We start from the raw sequence: 9,840 nt of genomic DNA, 5'->3' as shown, positions 1-9,840 counted from the left end.
TCCATACTTTGGTTTTAATGCATAGAAGTTGAAGTTGTTTTATATGTGTGAAATTTTCAATGCTGAAAAATTACTTTGACGAAACTAAATAAATTTGTAATACTGCATTACCTTGTTATGAGTCTTTTATAAAGTTGGATCAGACTGATAAAGTGTTTTCACTTTGAAATGCAAATAATAATAGAATCATAGAATTGTTTACGTTGGAGAAGACCTTTAAGATCATCCGGTCCAACCATTAACCTAACATTACCAAGTCCACACTAAACCAATTAAGGGGAGAGTAGCAATTTCATGTTTCCTGGCTTGGTGGCTGGATTATTTATAATGAAAGTAAATTTTAAAACTGTCTACAACAGTGAGAAATCTTAGTTAATCTTTGCCAAAAAGACTGTTTGTCGGCCTGCATTTGTGTAACTGAAAGTTGCTGAGTTGCCCTGAAAAAGTCAGGGGTGGGGGGAGGAACTTCTTCCCCTACACACTAAAGTTAAAGTCTTTGTGCTTTCTGATTTTACCAGTTGTAAGTAAAACCAGGGAGTAATTTATATAGCTGAGCTGAAAGAATGAAGAAGGATTAGGATTTGATTTTAAAATCAAACTTGAAGTAAGCTGAAGTTCAGACTGGGTTTATTGATTTCCCTCCTGATAGTGATTGCTGGACTACATAGGACAGGTTCATTAATTTTTTTTTTTTCCCAATAATGCATTTCTGGAAAGGCCCTGAAGAGAGTTTGGAACAGCTTGAGAGTATGCATGAGTGGGGACTTGAACTTGTCTGTCTCTGAGTGTTTTGTGGTTTAGGAGGGGAAAAAATGAGTAGTGTCATTGCTTGCGTATGCAAGTGGGCCTGTAAGTAAATGTGCACTAGCTTATCCCTAATTATGGTTGTCAGAAGATAGATTAATGTCCATGTGCAAGTCTATAAACCTTACTAATACAGGACTAAGATAACTAAGTGTAAGGCGAGAGGAGAAATACCGCTGTTACTCATATCTGTGACAACAACCATCATACAGTCTGAGTGAGAATTCCGTGGGTGTCCGATTGGACTGATAAGGGTCTCAATTTCACTTTGCTGGGTAGCGAGGAGAATTAAGTTGTCCTTCCACTTTTGCTGTTTGCTCTTGTGGGAGCGAAAAGCATAGCATCTGCAACTGAAGTCCTTCCTACTACATTTCTGTATTTATTTTTGTTGCATTAGATTCTTGATCCAAACAAGGTTGCAGGGAATTATTTTTGTTTTAAGATGGATTATAATTAGGAAGGATAACTTCTGGGGTACATAAGCTGTGGAAGCGCACATTCTTTTTTAGTATTGGTCCTCAATACAATTGTAAGTCAGGGGAAAAGGAAAGCACACACCTAGCATATAAAGAAAGTAACTATATAGCTGTTTCTTCTTCTTGAGTTTAAGATGCAAGAGGGGTCAGCGTGTACCCCAGCTAGCTGGCAGCTCTGAACTGGAGTTGCTGCTGCACATCCCTGTAGCCCAGGGGTGTTGAAGACAGAAATGGCTGTGTTCTTGGGTACTTCGATTTAAAAGAATGTGCTATAAGAAAATGCTCATACCATTACATGCATGGGATTTCTTTCCTCATTGCTTTCTGGACTTTTGCTGGGAAATCTGGTGTAAATCTGGCATTGAATCTGAGTTGTTTCTCTATATGAAATGCTCATCAGTTACGAGATGCATGTATTTTGAGTGAGTAGTGAACAAGTTTTATACAAGGTAGAGGGGGAAGACTTGCATTTGCAAAAGTGATACTTGAGGCTATGAACACCTATCAAAATCCAACTTGAGACTTTTAACAGCTTAAAACTTACCAGTTTGTATTTGTATTATAAGTTATTGTTTATTTAAAATGGTAACAACGACTGCCCAGAAAGTGGTGTACTTAAACAGAAGGATCTTAATGAAATGATCTCTGAAATCATAGGCAGAATTGCTACAGATTTTTTTTTTTTTTCCAATTCTAAGTGGTAAAGGGCAGAAACTGATTCTGGTTTTTAACAGAGGAATATATTACCAATAAAAATATTAATCTAAAATGAATCTTAAAACCTTTTGTTACTTTATTTCTATTTCAGGGCCTGGAGACCCCAACAGTGAGAACACAGTTGGATCTAAGGCTGGATTAGCCAGTAATTAAATTCACAAGGAGGAGTCTTGCTTGATCAAAATGAGATATGTATGAGTATAAAAGCACATACCACAAATACCCAATTAAGAGCTTAATCTATTATTTTCATGCAGATTCTTCCTTTTTTAGGAGCAACTTGGTAATTGCATTGTAAAAATGTTGCTCTCGCTTTTTCCTAACTTGAGATCTCGCGTTGGGCAGGAGTATTCTGCTAGCACCCCCCAGTGATAATGCGTGCTCTGGTTTCCATGCCAACAAGCCATTTCCAGAAAGTGGGTAGGGGGCTTGGGGCTTGTTGCTGCTTTTTAATTAATCAAACCCTAGGAACAGAATTGACTTTGGTTTTATTAGAAATACTTCTGTAACACTTTCTAGGTAATGCAACTGCTTAGGTCAAAATTGGAAATGCTAATTACATGTAGCAAATATGTAATAGATTGCATGGGCCGTTAAATTTGTTTTGCAATTACAAGATTTAGACTGACTTATACTGAGTTTTAATTTTGAGGGCAATGTAATAAAGCAATCTGTTAATTTCTTTTTCAGATTAACAGATTGCTTACTTTATTCATTTTTCCCCAGGATTTTTGGTTCTAAGAAAGAATAAAATGTTGTTTCTGGTCTTTACTAGATATAAAATTAGTGATGTATAACTGAAACAACATTAAGGAAACTGTCTCTAGTAATAGCATTGAAGCTATTAAAGTCAGTCGGATCGTATGTTAAGAAAACTTTCACACAATAGCTGTGGTTCCAAAAAGTCTCAAAATCATGCTTCTGGCTAAGGAAAGAAAGGCTTTAAATTCATAAAGAATGCAATTATATCTGTTGGGTTTTAAGAAATCTTTTTTTGTTGTGTTCTGTGAAACAGCCATCTATTCACTTTTGCAATGATTAAACATTAGCATCTCTTGGCTTAAAGTTTCCAAGCGATGATTTCATAAGGACGTTATATTAAGACCGTGTGTTGGAGTAAAGGGAAGTAGGAATGCCGGCAGCCATAGTTTTCTAGGTAGATTAAATTCTGCAGCAGGGTGGAAAAAACAAAGATGCTACTAAATTACTGTTGTTCTTTAGTAGTGTAGTAATAACACAAGTCAATCGTGGATCCCACTGAAATGAAAAGCAGAACTTCACTGGGTTTTTCACCTCCGTTTAATTTATATCCCATACAGTTCCCATTGCCACAGAGTCCTGAAACCTACAGGAAATGTCTTGCAATCATTTGTTTATCTACCATCTGCTTAAAAGTTTTCCTCAATTACTGAGAACAAATTAATTTGCCCTTTGAAGGTGTAGTTATGTAGTTAATTCTTTTCCATAGGCCCTTCCTAAGGTAGCCATGTCAGACACCTCCCGGTCCTTGCCTGCACTAGCATCCTCCTCTGCTCACTGTAGTCTCCACTCCTGAGTCACCATGAAAAGCCTGAGAAATGCCATCGTTCTTCTGTTAGCATAAACAACGGCAAAAAAAAATCAGAGCTAACTTCTCAGTACTTGTAATACCTGAAAATTGCCTCCCTCCCCCCCCCCGACACTCAGCTTGCACTCTTGGTAACCCGCCAGCACCTTTCCTGCTCACTCCCTCGCCATTTGGCTACCGGCCGTCCCCGGGTCCCGGGTGCAGCTGCCTAACCCCCGCCTGGGTTTTGGAAACGGTGCTGCCATGTGAGAAAGAGGAGAGGTAAAATCACAGGCTGAAGTAGGACTGTTGACAGCAATTTACTGGTAGCGCAAGGATTCACGAGTAAAGCAGGAACATGAAAAGGTAGAAAATTGGGAAGAAAGGAAGGGTGTCGAGCCCGCAGCTGGTAGGCAGTCAGTCAAGTCATCGGTGCTGACAGCACCAGTGGATTCAGTGCGCGAGTGCAGTTCAGCAGTTCCCAAGGTCAGCAGCTCTGTTCTCGTGCCCGGCTCCCCCATCCCCACCGCCCCTCCGCGACCGATGCCTGCCTGCTCAGCAGCGGCTCTTCAAGCATCTTACTGGGGCACCAGCACGCTGGTGGTAGGACGCGAGTAGCTCAGCAAGCCCTGCTGATCTCGTGTCTGTGTGTGAGAAACAATAAAGACTTGCTTTGTGCTTGTACGTATCTCGCTTGCAGAGCCTTTGTGCACAGCTGCGGATGGCCAAATATAGTGACTCAAGCAGTAAAAGATGTCTGCGTTTGTATGGCAAATGCAGTCGCTAGGTACATGCAGGTATATTGTTACATGCTGGCTGAACCTGAGATAGGCACTCAGCAAATGTCCTTGAGGCTACATGTGGGTATCGATGCTACAGGTCAAGTATTTCAGGGAGGAAAAAAACCTGAGTGCTATGTACAGGTCATAAATTTGCAATGAAAGTGATCACTTATAAAGTTAACGAAGTTTTGTTTGTGCACAAATGGAAACAAAAACATTCTAACTGAAATTTAAAGTTAAATGTACACCAGATGTGCTAGTGGTACACCTAAAAGAAAAGGAAAAAAAAAAAATCTTGATATTTCATCTGCAATAGCATACCTATGTGCCCCTATGCTAGCAGAAAGAATGAATATGCACACTGGTTTTGCATTTCTCATCTTTTGAAGTTAAGTGGGTAAGCTTCAATGTCTTTTAATATTAGAAAGGGTGACAAAAAAAAGGCAATACTCCTTCATATAATCTGTCTAATGGAGGTGCTGGAGGGAAGATCAGGTCAGGCAACATACTACCTTTTAATTAAGTGCACTTGAACATGAGGTGAATAAGGGCCTACCTACATACTAAAGAAAATATTATGTTATTTTAGGGAAGGTATTACTTAGCAGTGATGAAAAATGTGTGTGATTCTTAAGAATCACCTAATACTTAACAAGGGAAGGCTTCTGCAGTTCTATGTGTGCCTGTCCTGTTCTCTCACGCTACCCCAGTAACTCAGGTATCTGTTAATTTTACCTAAACGTGGTATGAATTTGATAGTTAAAAATCTCAAAATCTTTATAAGATGGTGTGGCTCAAGGAGATTTTATGAAGCCCTCTACAGGTGTTCCACTTATGAGGAAAGAAAGAAGTCTGCAGGACAGGGTCACACCAAAGCATTGGCAGAGGGAGAGCGGTGCATGTGTGTGTTTGGGAATGCCGCAACCACGAGGAAGGCTTTGCTGGGTGCTTAGGAATAAAGAGGAGTCATAAGGCTGAGGGCAAAAGGGCTTCGCTCCTCCACTGCTGCAACTGTGTTGACTTCTTGAGATGCTCCGATGCTGGTAACACAGTCCCACTGCCCTCAAGCCGAGATCAACACACCGGGTTTCTGATTGACCGCTGTAGGTTGAGGCGGCAGCAGAGCAGCGCCTGCTGGGTTACTGGGACAACCCCGTGATGTCATCTTTGTGGAATGCATCAGATCTATCGATCATCATGCCATCAGTGAGAGGCATTGAATGAACTAGTAGTGATGTTTCACTTGAGAGCAGCAGCAGTGTCACTGTTAAACTTGTGCAGGGGCACTTGACCAGCTGTGTGGAATGGCAGAGAAACACCAGTTTACCAGGATGGAAGTTTAGCTGCAAGCTTCTCTTTTTAAAATTACGGATGTTGCACATAAGAAATGAGGTTAACGAGAAGAGTGGTTAATAAATCTGATGCAAAACCACCAGGAGTCTTTGGAATGCTTCTTTTGTACAATCATATCTTCTCAACAGGTCTAAAATCTGACACGACCCAACAGTGCCTTTTCCAATTTGTTAGAATGTAGTCTGTGTATTAAGCTAGCATTTAAAACACACTGTCATTGTAGTGTTCAGTTTTACTTGTAAGAACAAAATAATTAATGCACATTCAGTTCAAACCTTAGTTACTAGGGTACTATATTGACTCTAGATCGAGATGCCTCTGAGTAAAATCCTCAGCAGTAATAAAAGAAATCCCTTATTGTTTATTTCAATGCAGAGCTCTAAACAGAATAAATTGCAGTCTATGGTCTTTTAATTTTGAAGTCTGGCTGCCTTGGATTTTGAATTCTAATTGATATATCTACTGGAAGTCACAAACAGTCTACCAACACTGGTCCTGTTGCAACTCATACACGAGCCTCTGTTGCAACAGCTTCAGGATCTTCATTGTCATCTTCATCCTTATTTCAAAAGTAGATTGCAATGCTGAGAAGCATAAGCACAAACAGGTTTTTGGATAGAGGTAGCCTTTGCAATCTAAGTTACGTGGTGCATCTATGTGGCTATGTTCATAAAATTGATGAGATATATTCATCATAAAATTGATGATACATTCATATATATCTAACATGAGAACCTGGCTAAGAATTTCTTCTGCCTCTTAATCTGAAAGCATCTAAACATTTATTGTTCTTTTCTGTGTATTTTGAATATATGTGAGTTGGTGCGTAGGTTCTGTGGTTACTCAAGCACATAGCAGCCTTCATTGACTTCTGATAAGGGTACACAATACCTCTGTATACAGCAGGTACATATAAAGTATATATAACAGTGCATGTTACAAAGCGTGAATCATTGTATCCCATTAAGTGAAGAAACATGGCCAAAGATTGGGTTTATTAATGAAGGGTAGCCTAACTTCTTCTTTTAATAACACCAGTTTGGTACAGGCTCCCGAGCAGAACAGTTCCAGTAATTCCTCTTTAAAATATTTTTTCTTTCTGATATAGCAGAAAAAATAAGTACGCTGTGAAGCCAAATGCCAGCTTTACATGATAAGACTCCTTTAATCTTCCTAAAGAAAGATGAAGTTATCAAAAAATAGTTTCACAGTTTTCACCTTTTCAATGATATTTGCTAATCTGCTGAAGCTAAAAAATACTGTGGTAAGTCAGTTTTTAGGGGGTTGAGGGAGGAGAGGTAGCTGTGCCTTCCAGTAGATATATTAATTAGAATTCAAAAGCCAAGGCAGCCAGACTTCAAAATTAAAAGATCATAGACTGCAAATTATTCTCTCTAGAGCTCTGCATTGAAATAAACAATAAGGGATTTCTTTGCCAAGGTGGTTTTAAAAAGTGATCTTGAATAGATGCTTATGTAGGCTGCACTTTTGAAAAATATTTGTGCTTCTGTCTAACTAGAGGTTTGTTTAAAGTGCCATCATTCTAAGTTCTTTGTGTAGTTAATCTTCAATGAGGCTTCTGTACAGGTGACTTTATTTAAGGATGGATCGCTTTTTCAATGTGGAGATAGCTGAAAGAATAATACAGTGTGAATTTGCAATTAACTTTGGAACACGCAGTATTACTCCTCCTTCAGCACGCTATAGGCTGCAAAGAGCTTGATAAGCAACAGCGTCCTCCGTAATGCTGATGCAGCTGCCATTCAGAATAAGTTGGACCCTATTCTTTGTCCAAAAGCTCCATCGCTCAAACATAAGACCATTTGTAACAATGTTTTGACAATTAACTGCTGCCAGCAAGGTGCAGCAGAAGGCAATGCGCAGGGCTGTGCCTGCTGGCACCTATGAGTACCGCAGCTGCGGGTGCTGGGTTAGCGGGAGGAGAACGGACGAGGGTGGGAAGCCAGGGTGGGAAGCCAGGCTCCCATGAAGTCGCTGACAGCCTCTCCTCCTGCCATTGCTGGAGTCACACTACTGGGCTAAACGGGCCATTGCTCTGACACAGCAGGGCGTTTCTTACGTATTTGTCTTTCCAGGCAGATTAGTTGGAGCGCACCAAGAGCCAAATAATAGCCCTGTTTGCTGTGGCTGCCGCTATTTCTCTTTCTTCTCTCCCCCTCTGCCCAAAAAAGAAATTTTAGAAATTCCTTCTCCCTTAAAAAATGTGCTTTAAAAAAAAAAAAAAAATCATCCTTTTGTAGAATCATAGCTATTGGGGGGGGAGGAAAAAAGCTTTAAAAAGTGCCGAATCCAGTCATGGGAAAGATGCACTCACCTACACCACTAACCAGCAGGCAGGTCAAACTGGTCTCCATTAGCCTGAAATCATCCAGTATATTTTTTTCCCAGCAGCAAATGAGCACCTATTTTCATTACTGTATGTACTTATGAAGCATTCCTTTACAACAGCTCCATCCCAACTGCTCGGTTCTCAAAAATTGTATTTCCTCTGCATAATCAACTCTTGAGAAGAAAAGAAGATTCATTTCTGAAGGCACTGTGGTGCTATATATTGAAGGGGAAAGGAAAGGGAAGGAAAAGGCAAGGCCTTTTTTTTTCTTTTGCTTAGCTTTTTTAAAAAAGATATTAATACGATTTCTCACTACAGTAACTAACAAGTGATCATAACCTCAGAGGTGCAGTCAGCCGTGCATCCCCAAGAGGCATAGGCTGGCCTTCAGCGAGCCCCTGTCAACATCAGCTACCTTTGTAGTTGGCTCCACTAACAGCTTACCCTGAGATAAGTGAGACGAGGGGCAGTGGGACGAAGTCTGGTCTTTTCCAGCCCCTGCCCCCTCCCAAATTAAGCTGTAACTCTGCCTCGCTTGAGATGATAGCTCCATCTGCACCCCAAGAGTTGGGTTTGTCCCAGCAGGTGTGGGACTGACTCCCTCCAGCCTCTCCACCCAGCAGAGAGGGGCTGACAGCAGCGTTGTGGTTGTGCTCTCACAGCGCTTGCTGCCTGTCCTTGGGCTTGCCAGGGAGAGGGCTGTGGGTGAAGAAGAACAGCCCGTACCGAGGGCATGTTTTTCTGCTGTGTGAGAGTGACCTGATAATGCTCAGAGCCCAGGCACTGCGATGCTCCACAGCAGAACTGGCTAAAACTCTTCGGCTTGGACACAAACACGCCCTGTTGCTTGTGAGCAATTGCACTTGTTTTCTTTCAGTGTGACAAATGGCCAAGGTTGTTGGCTTGCACTTACTTTTGTACTTGTTAAAATAGCACAGCACTTAAAGAAGAGCTTGCGTTTTGGCATATGAGTCAAAGACATTGATCCAACAGGAAAAGCAGACCAGCTATTGCTGCCAGTAATGCGATGGTACTCTTCAGTGCCAGAAAAATAAAACTGGTAGCCTGCAGATGCTTTCCTACGTTTCCTTATTTCTGCTCTGTCCTATTCAACCACAGCAAATCTGTTAATTAACTGCACTGATCAAAATTAAGTGCCTAATGTTTAGATTCAACATCTTGGTGTTTGATGCTGCATCATGGTTAATGTAATCGCTTTGCTAGCTCTAGTTTTGTACCTATTTTCTTGCACTGCACATCATTTAGCAGACAAGGTTTTCCACACAGGAAAAATAAGATGAAAAAAAAAAATTCTTCTAAAACCAGATAGTGTATACTCAGCCATATTTAGCATTTCTGTGTAAATAAAACACCTGTATGTCTGCAAATCTCAATCACAAGTATATTTGTTGTTTTACCTGGCCAAGGCACTTTAAAAAAGTTCCAGTAGTGACAGTTCACCATCATCTTCCACAAGACATGAGCAGACCCTGCTAAGGAAGTCACCATGGGTATGTGTTACTTCGCGTTGAAGGTCAGCTCAAGGCTTTGCCACTTTAGCTTTGATATTCTTCATGTTGTTATCAGAAGAGGCAGATCCTAGACACTGCATAGCTATGTGTGAAATTCAGCTTTTTGCCCTCCTAAAAGCACACAGCTTAATCATCATTTATATTATTTATGTTAACCTTCGACTTCGCTGCATCAATTCTTCAGCACACAGTGCCATTTTCTATAGGGCTTTGTGAACAATTCAGTTTTGTTTGCTGATCACAGACCTTTTTTAAGGTGTGGCTGGGGAAAGACTAATCT

This window comes from Pelecanus crispus, chromosome 1 (assembly GCF_030463565.1).
Source record: "Pelecanus crispus isolate bPelCri1 chromosome 1, bPelCri1.pri, whole genome shotgun sequence".
Taxonomy (NCBI): domain Eukaryota; kingdom Metazoa; phylum Chordata; class Aves; order Pelecaniformes; family Pelecanidae; genus Pelecanus; species Pelecanus crispus.
The sequence above is the reverse complement of the archived record's forward strand: the minus strand, read 5'-3'. Positions refer to the sequence as shown.